Source organism: Gadus morhua, chromosome 2 (genome assembly GCF_902167405.1).
Source record: "Gadus morhua chromosome 2, gadMor3.0, whole genome shotgun sequence".
Lineage (NCBI taxonomy): Eukaryota > Metazoa > Chordata > Actinopteri > Gadiformes > Gadidae > Gadus > Gadus morhua.
Window position 1 is genome coordinate 19,770,634 of NC_044049.1, and position 12,259 is coordinate 19,782,892.

Sequence of the window (12,259 nt, forward strand, 5' to 3'; positions counted from 1 at the left end):
TTGGTCGAGAAATGTGGGAGGAGAAGCGAAAAAACAGTTTTGCGGTTTTCGCGATTTAGCGAAAAATATTCATAGACGCAAATGGGCGTGGCCTATGCCAAAAGATGCAGCAGACTCCAGTGAATATGTGGGTACAAGTTTTTGACTGTGGGAGGTTCGGTGTGGGAGTTATAGCCCCAAACGCGTATTCCTTGGTATAGCGCCACCTAGTGACCGACGTGTCTGGATTTGGTTATCTGAGTAGCGGTGCCGGACCTGGATCTAGTCATGCAATTGGCGTGTCGGCACCATTTACGGTTTGGGCTGTGGTACAACTTCTAGGGGGAGGTAGTATAATAAAAATAAAAATCCTTACAAAAACAATAGGGATCCAACCTGTTGGCTTGGACCCCTAATAACTAGAACTGCAAGCAGTTATGCAGGGGTCCAAGAAGTGTGCATTTCGCCGGCACAACGCGACAAGAAATGTGCATTTCGCCGGCACAACACGAAGCAAGTATTCAAAACGCTACCGTGAACAACATGTGGATATAAAGGTTTTGACTGTGGGAGCTTCGGTGTGGGAGTTAGAGCCTAAAACGCGTTTTCAGAACATTCCATTGCCAAATAGGAGATAGACAATGTCGTCGTTTTTTGGCGCCGCCCTGTGGCGACATTTTCCAAAGACAATTTTCCTTTGCCAAATAACTCCCGCCCACATTAATAATTCTTGGCCATATTTTCTATATAGACTCGGGTTTGCCCCTTGATGGTTTCCCTTGAGTTTGAAGAACATTCCTTCGGCCAATTAGAAGGTATACAATTTCCTCGTTTATTGCGCCCCCTAATGGCAAAATTTTCCGAATTTTTTATCGAACGACATTAAGGTTAGCACCAACATGTGTGTACAATTTGGACTCGATCCGATGTCTAATTTTGGATTTTTTTGGATTTTTGATTTTCCACGTCAAATTTAGCTAATAAACCAATATTCAAAACGCTACCGTTTCGTCGTCGAAAGTCGGATAAAAAAACTGTCAGAGGGTTTCTTTGCGTGTGCGTCTGAAGATGCCGTGTGCAAAGTTTGGTGTTGATTGGTTAAGAAATGTGGGAGGAGTAGCGAAAATACAGTTTTGCGGTTTTCGCGATTTAGCGAAAAAAAATTCTAGACGCAAATGGGCGTGGCCTAGGCCAAAAGATGCAGCAGACTCCAGTGCATCTGTGTGTACAAGTTTTTGGACTCTGGGAGGTTCGGTGTGGGAGTTATAGCCCCAAACGCGTATTCCTTGGTATAGCGCCACCTAGTGGCCGGCATGTCTGGATTTGGTCGTCTGCATAGTCTTCACGTACCTGGATCTAGTCATGTAATTGGCGTGCGTGCACCATTTACGGTTTGGGCTGTAGTACCACTTTCTTGGTAGGAAGTATAAGAACAAGAAGTGTGCATTTCGCCGGCACAACGCGACAAGAAATGTGCATTTCGCCGGCACAACGCGAAGCAAGTATTCAAAACGCTACCGTGAACATCATTGGCCAAATAGGAGATCGACAATGTCGTCGTTTTTTGGCGCCGCCCTGTGGCGAAATTTGCAATTTTCCAAAGACAATTTTCCTTTGCCAAATAACTCCCGCCCACATTAATGATTCTTGGCCATATTTTCTATATAGACTCGGGTTTGCCCCTTGATGGTTTCCCTTGAGTTTGAAGAACATTCCTTTGGCCAATTAGAAGATATACAATTTCCTCGTTTATTGCGCCCCCTAATGGCGAAACATTCCGAATTCTTTATTGAACGCCATTAAGGGTAGCACCGACATGTGTCTAAAATTTGGACTTGATCCGATGTGTAATTTTGGTATTTTTTGAATTTTTGCGTTTCGACGTAAAACGTAGCTAATAAACAAATATTCAAAATGCTACCGTTTCGTAATCGAAGGTCGGATCAAAAAGTGTTTGAGTTTTTCTTTTCGTGTGCGTCTGAAGATGTCGTGTGCAAAGTTTGGTGTTGATTGGTCGAGAAATGTGGGAGGAGTAGGGAAAAAACAGTTTTGCGGTTTTCGCGATTTTGCGAAAAAAAATTCCAGACGCAAATGGGCGTGGCCTATGCCAAAAGATGCAGCAGACTCCAGTGAATATGTGCGTACAAGTTTTTGACTGTGGAAGGTTCGGTGTGGGAGTTATAGCCCCAAACGCGTATTCCTTGGTATAGCGCCACCTAGTGGCCGGCGTGTCTGGATTTTGTCGTCTGCGTAGTGTTCACGGACCTGGATCTAGTCATGCAATTCGCGTGTCCGCACCATTTACGGTTTGGGGTGTGGGCACACTTTTAGTGCTGGAATAATAATAATAATAATAATAATCCTTACAAAAACAATAGGGATCCAACCTGTTGGCTTGGACCCCTAATAATCCTTACAAAAACAATAGGGATCCAACCTGTTGGCTTGGACCCCTAATAATCCTTACAAAAACAATAGGGATCCAACCTGTTGGCTTGGACCCCTAATAATAACTAGAACTGCAAGCAGTTACGCAGGGGTCCAAGAAGTGTGCATTTCGCCGGCACAACGCGACAAGAAATGTGCGTTTCGCCGGCACAACGCGAAGCAAGTATTCAAAACGCTACCGTGAACAACATGTGGATATAAAGGTTTTGACTGTGGGAGCTTCGGTGTGGGAGTTATAGCCTAAAACGCGTTTTCAGAACATTCCATTGGCCAAATAGGAGATAGACAATGTCGTCGTTTTTTGGCGCCGCCCTGTGGCGAAATTTTCCAAAGACAATTTTCCTTTTTCAAATAACCACATTAATATTTCTTGGCCATATTTTCTATATAGACTCGGGATTGCCCCTTGATGGTTTCCCTCGGGTTTGAAGAACATTCCTCAGGCCAATTAAAAGATATACTATTTCCTCGTTTATTGCGCCCCCTAATGGCGAAAAATTCCGGAATTTTTATCGAACGACATTAAGGTTAGCACCAACATGTGTGTAAAATTTGGACTTGTTCCGATTTCTAATTTTGGATTTCTTTGGATTTTTGATTTTCCACGTCTAATTTAGCTAATAAACCAATATTCAAAACGATACCGTTTCGACGTCAAAGGTCGCATCAAAAAAGTGTTTCGTGCATTCTTTGCGTGTGCGTCTGAAGATGTCGTGTGCAAAGTTTGGTGTCGATTGGTCAAGAAATGTGGGAGGAGTAGGGAAAAAACTGTTTTGCGGTTTTCGCGATTTTGCGAAAAAAAATTATTGACGCAAATGGGCGTGGCCTATGCCAAAAGATGCAGCAGACTCCAGTGAATATGTGGGTACAAGTTTTTGACTGTGGGAGGTTCGGTGTGGGAGTTATAGCCCCAAACGCGTATTCTTTGGTATAGCGCCACCTAGGGGCCGGCGTGTCTGGATTTTGTTATCTGAGTAGCGGTGCCGATTCTGGATCAAGTCATGCAATTGGCGCGTGTGCACCATTTACGGTTTGGGCTGTAGTATCACTTTCAAGGGGGGAAGAATAACTAGAACTGCAAGCAGTTATGCAGGGGTCCAAGAAGTGTGCATTTCGCCGGCACAACGCGACAAGAAATGTGCATTTCGCCGGCACAACGCAAAGCAAGTATTCAAAACGCTACCGTGAACAACATGTGGATATAAAGGTTTTGACTGTGGGAGCTTCGGTGTGGGAGTTATAGCCCAAAACGCGTTTTCAGAACATTCCATTGGCGATTAGGAGATGTGTTATTTCGTCGTTTTTTTGCGCCCTCTTGTGGCGAAATTTTCCAAAGACAATTTTCCTTTTCCAAATAACTCCCGCCCACATTAATAATTCTTGACCATAATTTTTATATAGACTCGGGTTTGCCCCGTGATGGTTCCCTCATAGTTTGAACAACATTCCTTTGGCCAATTAGAAGATATACAATTTCCTCGTTTATAGCGCCCCCTTAGGGCGTAATTTTCCGAATTTTTATTCGAACGTCGTTAAGGGTGGCGCGAACATGTGTGTTAAATTTGGACTCGATCCGATGTGTAATTTTGGTTTTTTTTGGATTTTGGATTTTTCACGTCAGACTAAGCTAATAAACAAATATTCAAAACTCTACCGTTTCGTCGTCGAAAGTCGGATCAAAAAACTGTCTGAGGGTTTCTTTGCGTGTGCGTCTGAAGATGCCGTGTGCAAAGTTTGGTGTTGATTGGTCGAGAAATGTGGGAGGAGTAGCGAGAAAACAGTTTTGCGGTTTTCACGATTTTGCGAAAAAAATTTCTAGACGCAAATGGGCGTGGCCTATGCCAAAAGATGCAACAGACTCCAGTGAATCTGTGTGTACAAGGTTTTGAATGTGGGAGGTTCGGTGTGGGAGTTATAGCCCCAAACGCGTATTCCTTGGTATAGCGCCACCTAGTGGCCGGCAGGTCTGGATTTTGTCGTCTGCATTGTCCGAAGAGATCTGGATCTACTCATGCAATTGGCGTGTCGGCACCATTTACGGTTTGGGCTGTGGTACCACTTCTAGTGAGGTAAGTATAACAATAATAAATAATCCTTACAAAAACAATAGGGATCCAACCTGTTGGCTTGGACCCCTAATAATAATAATAGGAATAATAATCCTTACAAAAACAATAGGGATCCAACCTGTTGGCTTGGACCCCTAATAATCCGTACAAAAACAATAGGGATCCAACCTGTTGGCTTGGACCCCTAAAAATCCTTACAAAAACAATAGGGATCCAACCTGTTGGCTTGGACCCCTGACTAGAACTGCAAGCAGTTATGCAGGGGTCCAAGAAGTGTGCATTTCGCCGGCACAACGCGACAAGAAATGTGCGTTTCGCCGGCACAACGCGAAGCATGTGTTCAAAACGCTACCCTGAACCTGTGGATACAAAGGATTTGACTGTGGTAGGAGTAGCGAGAAGTCAGTGTATCGTTTTCGCGGCGAAATTTTTTAGAAGATATACAATTTCCTCGTTTATTGCGCCCCCTAATGGCGAAATTTTCCGAATTTTTTATCGAACGACATTAAGGCTAGCCCCGACATGTGTGTAAAATGTGGACTCGATCCGATGTCTAATTTTGGATTTCTTTGGATTTTTGATATTCCACGTCTAATTTAGCTAATAAACCAATATTCAAAACGCTTCCGTTTCGTCGTCAAAGGTCGCATCAAAAAAGTGTTTCATGCATTCTTTGCGTGTGCGTCTGAAGATGTCGTGTGCAAAGTTTGGTGTCGATTGGTCAAGAAATGTGGGAGGAGTAGGGAAAAAACAGTTTTGCGGTTTTCGCGATTTTGCGAAAAATATTCCTAGACGCAAATGGGCGTGGCCTAGGCCAAAAGATGCAGCAGACTCCAGTGCATCTGTGTGTACAAGTTTTTGGACTCTGAGAGGTTCGGTGTGGGAGTTATAGCCCCAAACGCGTTTTCCCTTGGTATAGCGCCACCTAGTGTTCGGCGTGTCTGGATTTTGTCGTCTGGATAGTCTTCACGTACCTGGATCTAGTCATGTAATTGGCGTGTGTGCACCATTTACGGTTTGGGCTGTAGTACCACTTTCTTGGTAGGAAGTATAAGAACTAGAACTGCAAGCAGTTATGCAGGGGTCCAAGAAGTGTGCATTTCGCCGGCACAACGCGACAAGAAATGTGCGTTTCACCGGCACAACGCGAAGCAAGTATTGAAAACGCTACCGTGAACAACATGTGGATATAAAGGTTTAGACTGTGGGAGCTTCGGTGTGGGAGTTATAGCCTAAAACGCGTTTTCAGAACATTGGCCAAATAGGAGATAGACAATGTCGTCGTTTTTTGGCGCCGCCCTGTGGCGACATTTTCCAAAGACAATTTTCCTTTGCCAAATAACTCCCGCCCACATTAATAATCCTTGGCCATATTTTCTATATAGTCTCGGGTTTGCCCCTTGATGGTTCCCTTATAGTCTGAAGAACATTCCTTGGGCCAATTAGAAGATATACAATTTCCTCGTTTATAGCGCCCCCTAATGGCGAAAAATTCCGTTATTTTTATTGAACGCCATTAAGGGTAACACCGACATGTGTCTAAAATGTGGGCTTGATCCGATGTCTAATTTTGGTATTTTTTGAATTTTTGCGTTTCGACGTAAAACGTAGCTAATAAACCAATGTTCAAAACGCTACCGTTTCGTCGTCGAAAGTCGGATCAAAAAACTGTCTGAGGGTTTCTTTGCGTGTGCGTCTGAAGATGCCGTGTGCAAAGTTTGGTGTTGATTGGTCGAGAAATGTGGGAGGAGTAGCGAAAAAACAGTTTTGCGGTTTTCGCGATTTGTGCGAAAAAAAATTCTAGACGCAAATGGGCGTGGCCTATGCCAAAAGATGCAGCAGACTCCAGTGAATCTGTGTGTACAAGGTTTTGAATGTGGGAGGTTCGGTGTGGGAGTTATAGCCCCAAACGCGTATTCCTTGGTATAGCGCCACCTAGGGGCCGGCGGGTCTGGATTTGGTCGTCTGCATTGTCCGAAGAGATCTGGATCTAGTCATGCAATTGGCGTGTCGGCACCATTTACGGTTTGGGCTGTGGTACCACTTCTAGTGAGGTAAGTATAACAATAATAATCCTTACAAAAACAATAGGGATCCAACCTGTTGGCTTGGACCCCTAATAATAATCCTTGCAAAAACAATAGGGATCCAACCTGTTGGCTTGGACCCCTAATAATAATCCTTACAAAAACAATAGGGATCCAACCTGTTGGCTTGGACCCCTGATAAAAATCCTTACAAAAACAATAGGGATCCAACCTGTTGGCTTGGACCCCTAATAATAATAATAATTAGAACTGCAAGCAGTTATGCAGGGGTCCAAGAAGTGTGCATTTCGCCGGCATAACGCGACAGGAAATGTGCGTTTCGCCGGCACAACGCGAAGCATGTGTTCAAAACGCTACCCTGAACCTGTGGATACAAAGGATTTGACTGTGGTAGGAGTAGCGAGAAGTCAGTGTATCGTTTTTGCGGCGAAATTTTTTAGAAGATATACAATTTCCTCGTTTATTGCGCCCCCTAATGGCGAAATTTTCCGAATTTTTTATCGAACGACATTAAGGCTAGCCCCGACATGTGTGTAAAATGTGGACTCGATCCGATGTCTAATTTTGGTTTTTTTGGATTTTTGATTTTCCACGTCAAATTTAGCTAATAAACCAATATTCAAAACGCTACCGTTTCGTCGTCGAAAGTCGGATCAAAAAACTGTCTGAGGGTTTCTTTGCGTGTGCGTCTGAAGATGCCGTGAGCAAAGTTTGGTGTCGATTGGTCGAGAAATGCTGGAGGAGTAGCGAAAAAACAGTTTTGCGGTTTTCGCGATTTTGCGAAAAAATTTCTAGACGCAAATGGGCGGGGCCTATGCCAAAAGATGCAGCAGACTCCAGTGCATCTGTGTGTTCAAGTTTTTGGACTCTGGGACGTTCGGTGTGGGAGTTATAGCCCCAAACGCGTATTCCCTGGTATAGCGCCACCTAGTGGCCGGCATGTCTGGATTTGGTCGTCTGCATAGTCTTCACGTACCTGGATCTAGTCATGTAATTGGCGTGTGTGCACCATTTACGGTTTGGGCTGTAGTACCACTTTCTTGGTAGGAAGTATAAGAACTAGAACTGCAAGCAGTTATGCAGGGGTCCAAGAAGTGTGCATTTCGCCGGCACAACGCGTCAAGAAATGTGCGTTTCGCCGGCACAACGCGAAGCATGCGTTCAAAACGCTACCCTGAACCTGTGGATACAAAGGATTTGACTCTGGTAGGAGTAGCGGGAAGTCAGTGTGGCGTTTTCACGGTGAAATTTTGTAGAAGATATACAATTTCCTCGTTTATTGCGCCCCCTAATGGCGAAATATTCCGAAATTTTTATCGAACGTCATTAAGGTTAGCACCAACATGTGCGTCAAATTTGGAGTCGATCTGATGTCTAATTTTGTAGAAGATATACAATTTCCTCGTTTATTGCGCCCCCTAATGGCGAAATTTTCCGAAATTTTTATCGAACGACATTAACGTTAGCACCAACATGTGTGTAAAATGTGGACTCGATCCGATGTCTAATTTTGGATTTTTTTGGATTTTTGATATTCCACGTCTAATTTAGCTAACAAACCAATATTCAAAACGCTACCGTTTCGTTATCGAAGGACGGATCAAAAAAGTGTTTTCATGCATTATTTGCGTGTGCGTCTGAAGATGTCGTGTGCAAAGTTTGGTGTTGATTGGTCAAGAAATGTGGGAGGAGTAGGGAAAAAACAGTTTTGCGGTTTTCGCGATTTTGCGAAAAAAAATTCCAGACGCAAATGGGCGTGGCCTATGCCAAAAGATGCAGCAGACTCCAGTGAATATGTGTGTACAAGGTTTTGAATGTGGGAGGTTCGGTGTGGGAGTTATAGCCCCAAACGCGTCTTTCCTTGGTATAGCGCCACCTAGTGGCCGGCGTGTCTGGATTTTGTCGTCTGCCTAGAACTCAGGGACCTGGATCTAGTCATGCAATTGGCGTGTCGGCACCATTTACGGTTTGGGCTGTGGGCACACTTTTAGGTGCTGGAATAATAATAAGAAAAATCCTTACAAAAACAATAGGGATCCAACCTGTTGGCTTGGACCCCTAATAATAAGAACTAGAACTGCAAGCAGTTATGCAGGGGTCCAAGAAGTGTGCATTTCGCCGGCACAACGCGACAAGAAATGTGCGTTTCGCCGGCACAACGCGAAGCATGTGTTCAAAACGCTACCCTGAACCTGTGGATACAAAGGATTTGACTGTGGTAGGAGTAGCGAGAAGTCAGTGTAGCGTTTTCGCGGCGAAATTTTGTAGAAGATATACAATTTCCTCGTTTATTGCGCCCCCTAATGGCGAAATTTTCCGAATTTTTTATCGTATGACATTAAGGTTAGCACCAACATGTGTGTAAAATTTGGACTTGATCCGATGTCTAATTTTGGTATTTCTTTGGATTTTTGATTTTCAGCGTCTAACTTAGCTAATAAACCAATATTCAAAACGCTACCGTTTCGTAGTCTAAAGGTCGCATCAAAAAGTGTTTCATGCATTTCTTTGCGTGTGCGTCTGAAGATGTCGTGTGCAAAGTTTGGTGTCGATTGGTCAAGAAATGTGGGAGGAGTAGGGAAAAAACAGTTTTGCGGTTTTCGCGATTTTGCGAAAAAATATTTCTAGACGCAAATGGGCGTGGCCTAGGCCAAAAGATGCAGCAGACTCCAGTGAATATGTGTGTACAAGTTTTTGGACTCTGGGAGGTTCGGTGTGGGAGTTATAGCCCCAAACGCGTATTCCTTGGTATAGCGCCACCTAGTGGCCGGCAGTGTCTGGATTTTGTCGTCTGCGTAGTGTCTCACGGACCTGGATCTAGTGCATGCAATTGGCGTGTATGCACCATTTACGGTTTGGGCTGTATTCCCACTTTTACGGGGGAATAATAATAGGAAAAATCCTTACAAAAACAATAGGGATCCAACCTGTTGGCTTGGACCCCTAATAACTAGAACTGCAAGCAGTTATGCAGGGGTCCAAGAAGTGTGCATTTCGCCGGCACAACGCGACAAGAAATGTGCGTTTCGCCGGCACAACGCGAAGCATGTGTTCAAAACGCTACCCTGGACCTGTGGATACAAAGGATTTGACTGTGGTAGGAGTAGCGAGAAGTCAGTGTAGCGTTTTCGCGGCGAAATTTTGTAGAAGATATACAATTTCCTCGTTTATTGCGCCCCCTAATGGCGAAATTTTCCGAAATTTTTATCGAACGACATTAAGGTTAGCACCAACATGTGTGTAAAATGTGGACTCGATCCGATGTCTAATTTTGGATTTCTTTGGATTTTCGATATTCCACGTCTAATTTAGCTAATAAACCAATATTCAAAACGCTACCGTTTCGTTATCGAAGGACGGATCAAAAAAGTGTTTCGTGCATTCTTTGCGTGTGCGTCTGAAGATGTCATCTGCAAAGTTTGGTGTTGATTGGTCGAGAAATGTGGGAGGAGTAGCGAAAAAACAGTTTTGCGGTTTTTGCGATTTAGCGAAAAATATTCCCAGACGCAAATGGGCGTGGCCTAGGCCAAAAGATGCAGCAGACTCCAGTGCATCTGTGTGTACAAGTTTTTGGACTCTGGGAGGTTCGGTGTGGGAGTTATAGCCACAAACGCGTATTCCTTGGTATAGCGCCACCTAGTGGCCGGCATGTCTGGATTTTGTCGTCTGCCGTCATCTCACGTACCTGGATGTAGTCATGCAATTGGCGTGTGTGTACCATTTACGGTTTGGGCTGTGGTCCCACTTCTACGGGGGAATAATAACAAACACTACAAAAACAATAGGGATCCAACCTGTTGGCTTGGACCCCTAATAAGAAAAATCCTTACAAAAACAATAGGGATCCAACCTGTTGGCTTGGACCCCTAACTAGAACTGCAAGCAGTTATGCAGGGGTCCAAGAAGTGTGCATTTCGCCGGCACAACGCGACAAGAAATGTGCATTTCGCCGGCACAACGCGGAGCAAGTATTCAAAACGTTACCGTGAACAACATGTGGATATAAAGGTTTTGACTGTGGGAGCTTCGGTGTCGGAGTTATAGCCTAAAACGCGTTTTCAGAACATTCCATTGGCCAAATAGGAGATAGACAATGTCGTCGTTTTTTGGCGCCGCCCTGTGGCGAAATTTTTAATTTTCCAAAGACAATTTTCCTTTGCCAAATAACTCCCGCCCACATTAATAATTCTTGGCCATATTTTCTATATAGACTCGGGTTTGCCCCTTGATGGTTTCCCTTGAGTTTGAAGAACATTCCTTTGGCCAATTAGAAGATATACAATTTCCTCGTTTATAGCGCCCCCTTTGGGCGTAATTTTCCGATTTTTTATTCGAACGTCGTTAAGGGTGGCGCTAACATGTGTGTTAAATTTGGATTCGATCCGATGTGTAATTTTTTTTTTTTTTGGATTTTGGATTTTTCACGTCTAATTTAGCTAATAAACAAATATTTAAAACGATACCGTTTCGTCGTCGAAGGTCGGATCAAAAAACTGTCTATCATTTCTTTGCGTGTGCGTCTGAAGATGTCGTGTGCAAAGTTTGGTGTCGATTGGTCAAGAAATGTGGGAGGAGTAGGGAATAAACAGTTTTGCGGTTTTCGCGATTTTGCGAAAAAAAATTCTAGACGCAAATGGGCGTGGCCTATGCCAAAAGTTGCAGCAGACTCCAGTGAATATGTGTGTACAAGTTTTTGGACTGTGGGAGGTTCGGTGTGGGAGTTAAAGCCCCAAACGCGTATTCCTTGGTATAGCGCCACCTAGTGGCCGGCATGTCTGGATTTCGTCGTCTGCATAGCCTTCACGTACCTGGATCTAGTCATGCAATTGGCGCGTGTGCACAATTTACGGTTTGGGCTGTAGTCCCACTTTTATTGCTGGAATAATAATAAAAATAATCCTTACAAAAACAATAGGGATCCAACCTGTTGGCTTGGACCCCTAAAAATCCTTACAAAAACAATAGGGATCCAACCTGTTGGCTTGGACCCCTAACTAGATCTGCAAGCAGTTATGCAGGGGTCCAAGAAGTGTGCATTTCGCCGGCACAACGCTACAAGAAATGTGCGTTTCGCCGGCACAACGCGAAGCAAGTATTCAAAACGCTACCGTGAACAACATGTGGATATAAAGGTTTTGACTGTGGGAGCTTCGGTGTGGGAGTTATAGGCTAAAACGCGTTTTCAGAACATTCCATGGCCAAATAGGAGATAGACATTGTCGTCGTTTTTTGGCGCTGCCTTGTGGCGAAATTTTCCAAAGAGAATTATCCTTTGCCAAATAACTCCCGCCCACATTAATAATTCTTGGCCATATTTTCTATATAGGCTCGGGATTGCCCCTTGATGGTTTCCCTTGAGTTTGAAGAACATTCCTTTGGCCAATTAGAAGATATACAAATTCCTCGTTTATTCCGCCCCCTTATGGCGAAAATTTCCGAATTTTTTATCGAACGCCATTAAGTGGAGCATCGACATGTCTGTACAATTTGGACTCGATCCGATGTCTAATTCTGGTATTTTTGGGTTTTTTGATATTCCGCGTCTAATTGAGCTTATAAACCAATATTCAAAACGCTACCGTTTCGTCGTCGAAGGTCGGATCAAAAAAGTGTTCAAGTTTTTATTTTCGTGTGCGTCTGAAGATGCCGTGTGCAAAGGTTTGTGTCAATTGGTCAAAAAATGTGCGAGGAGTAGGGAAAAGGCAGTTTTGCGGC

At 44.0% G+C, this 12,259-nt stretch overlaps 1 protein-coding gene across 1 annotated transcript in view; it reads right to left on the reverse strand.

The window, feature by feature from the left end:
* LOC115556988 (uncharacterized) overlaps positions 1–12,259 on the reverse strand; it is a 47,273-nt gene that overhangs the window by 18,388 nt on the left and 16,626 nt on the right. The window lies entirely within an intron of this gene.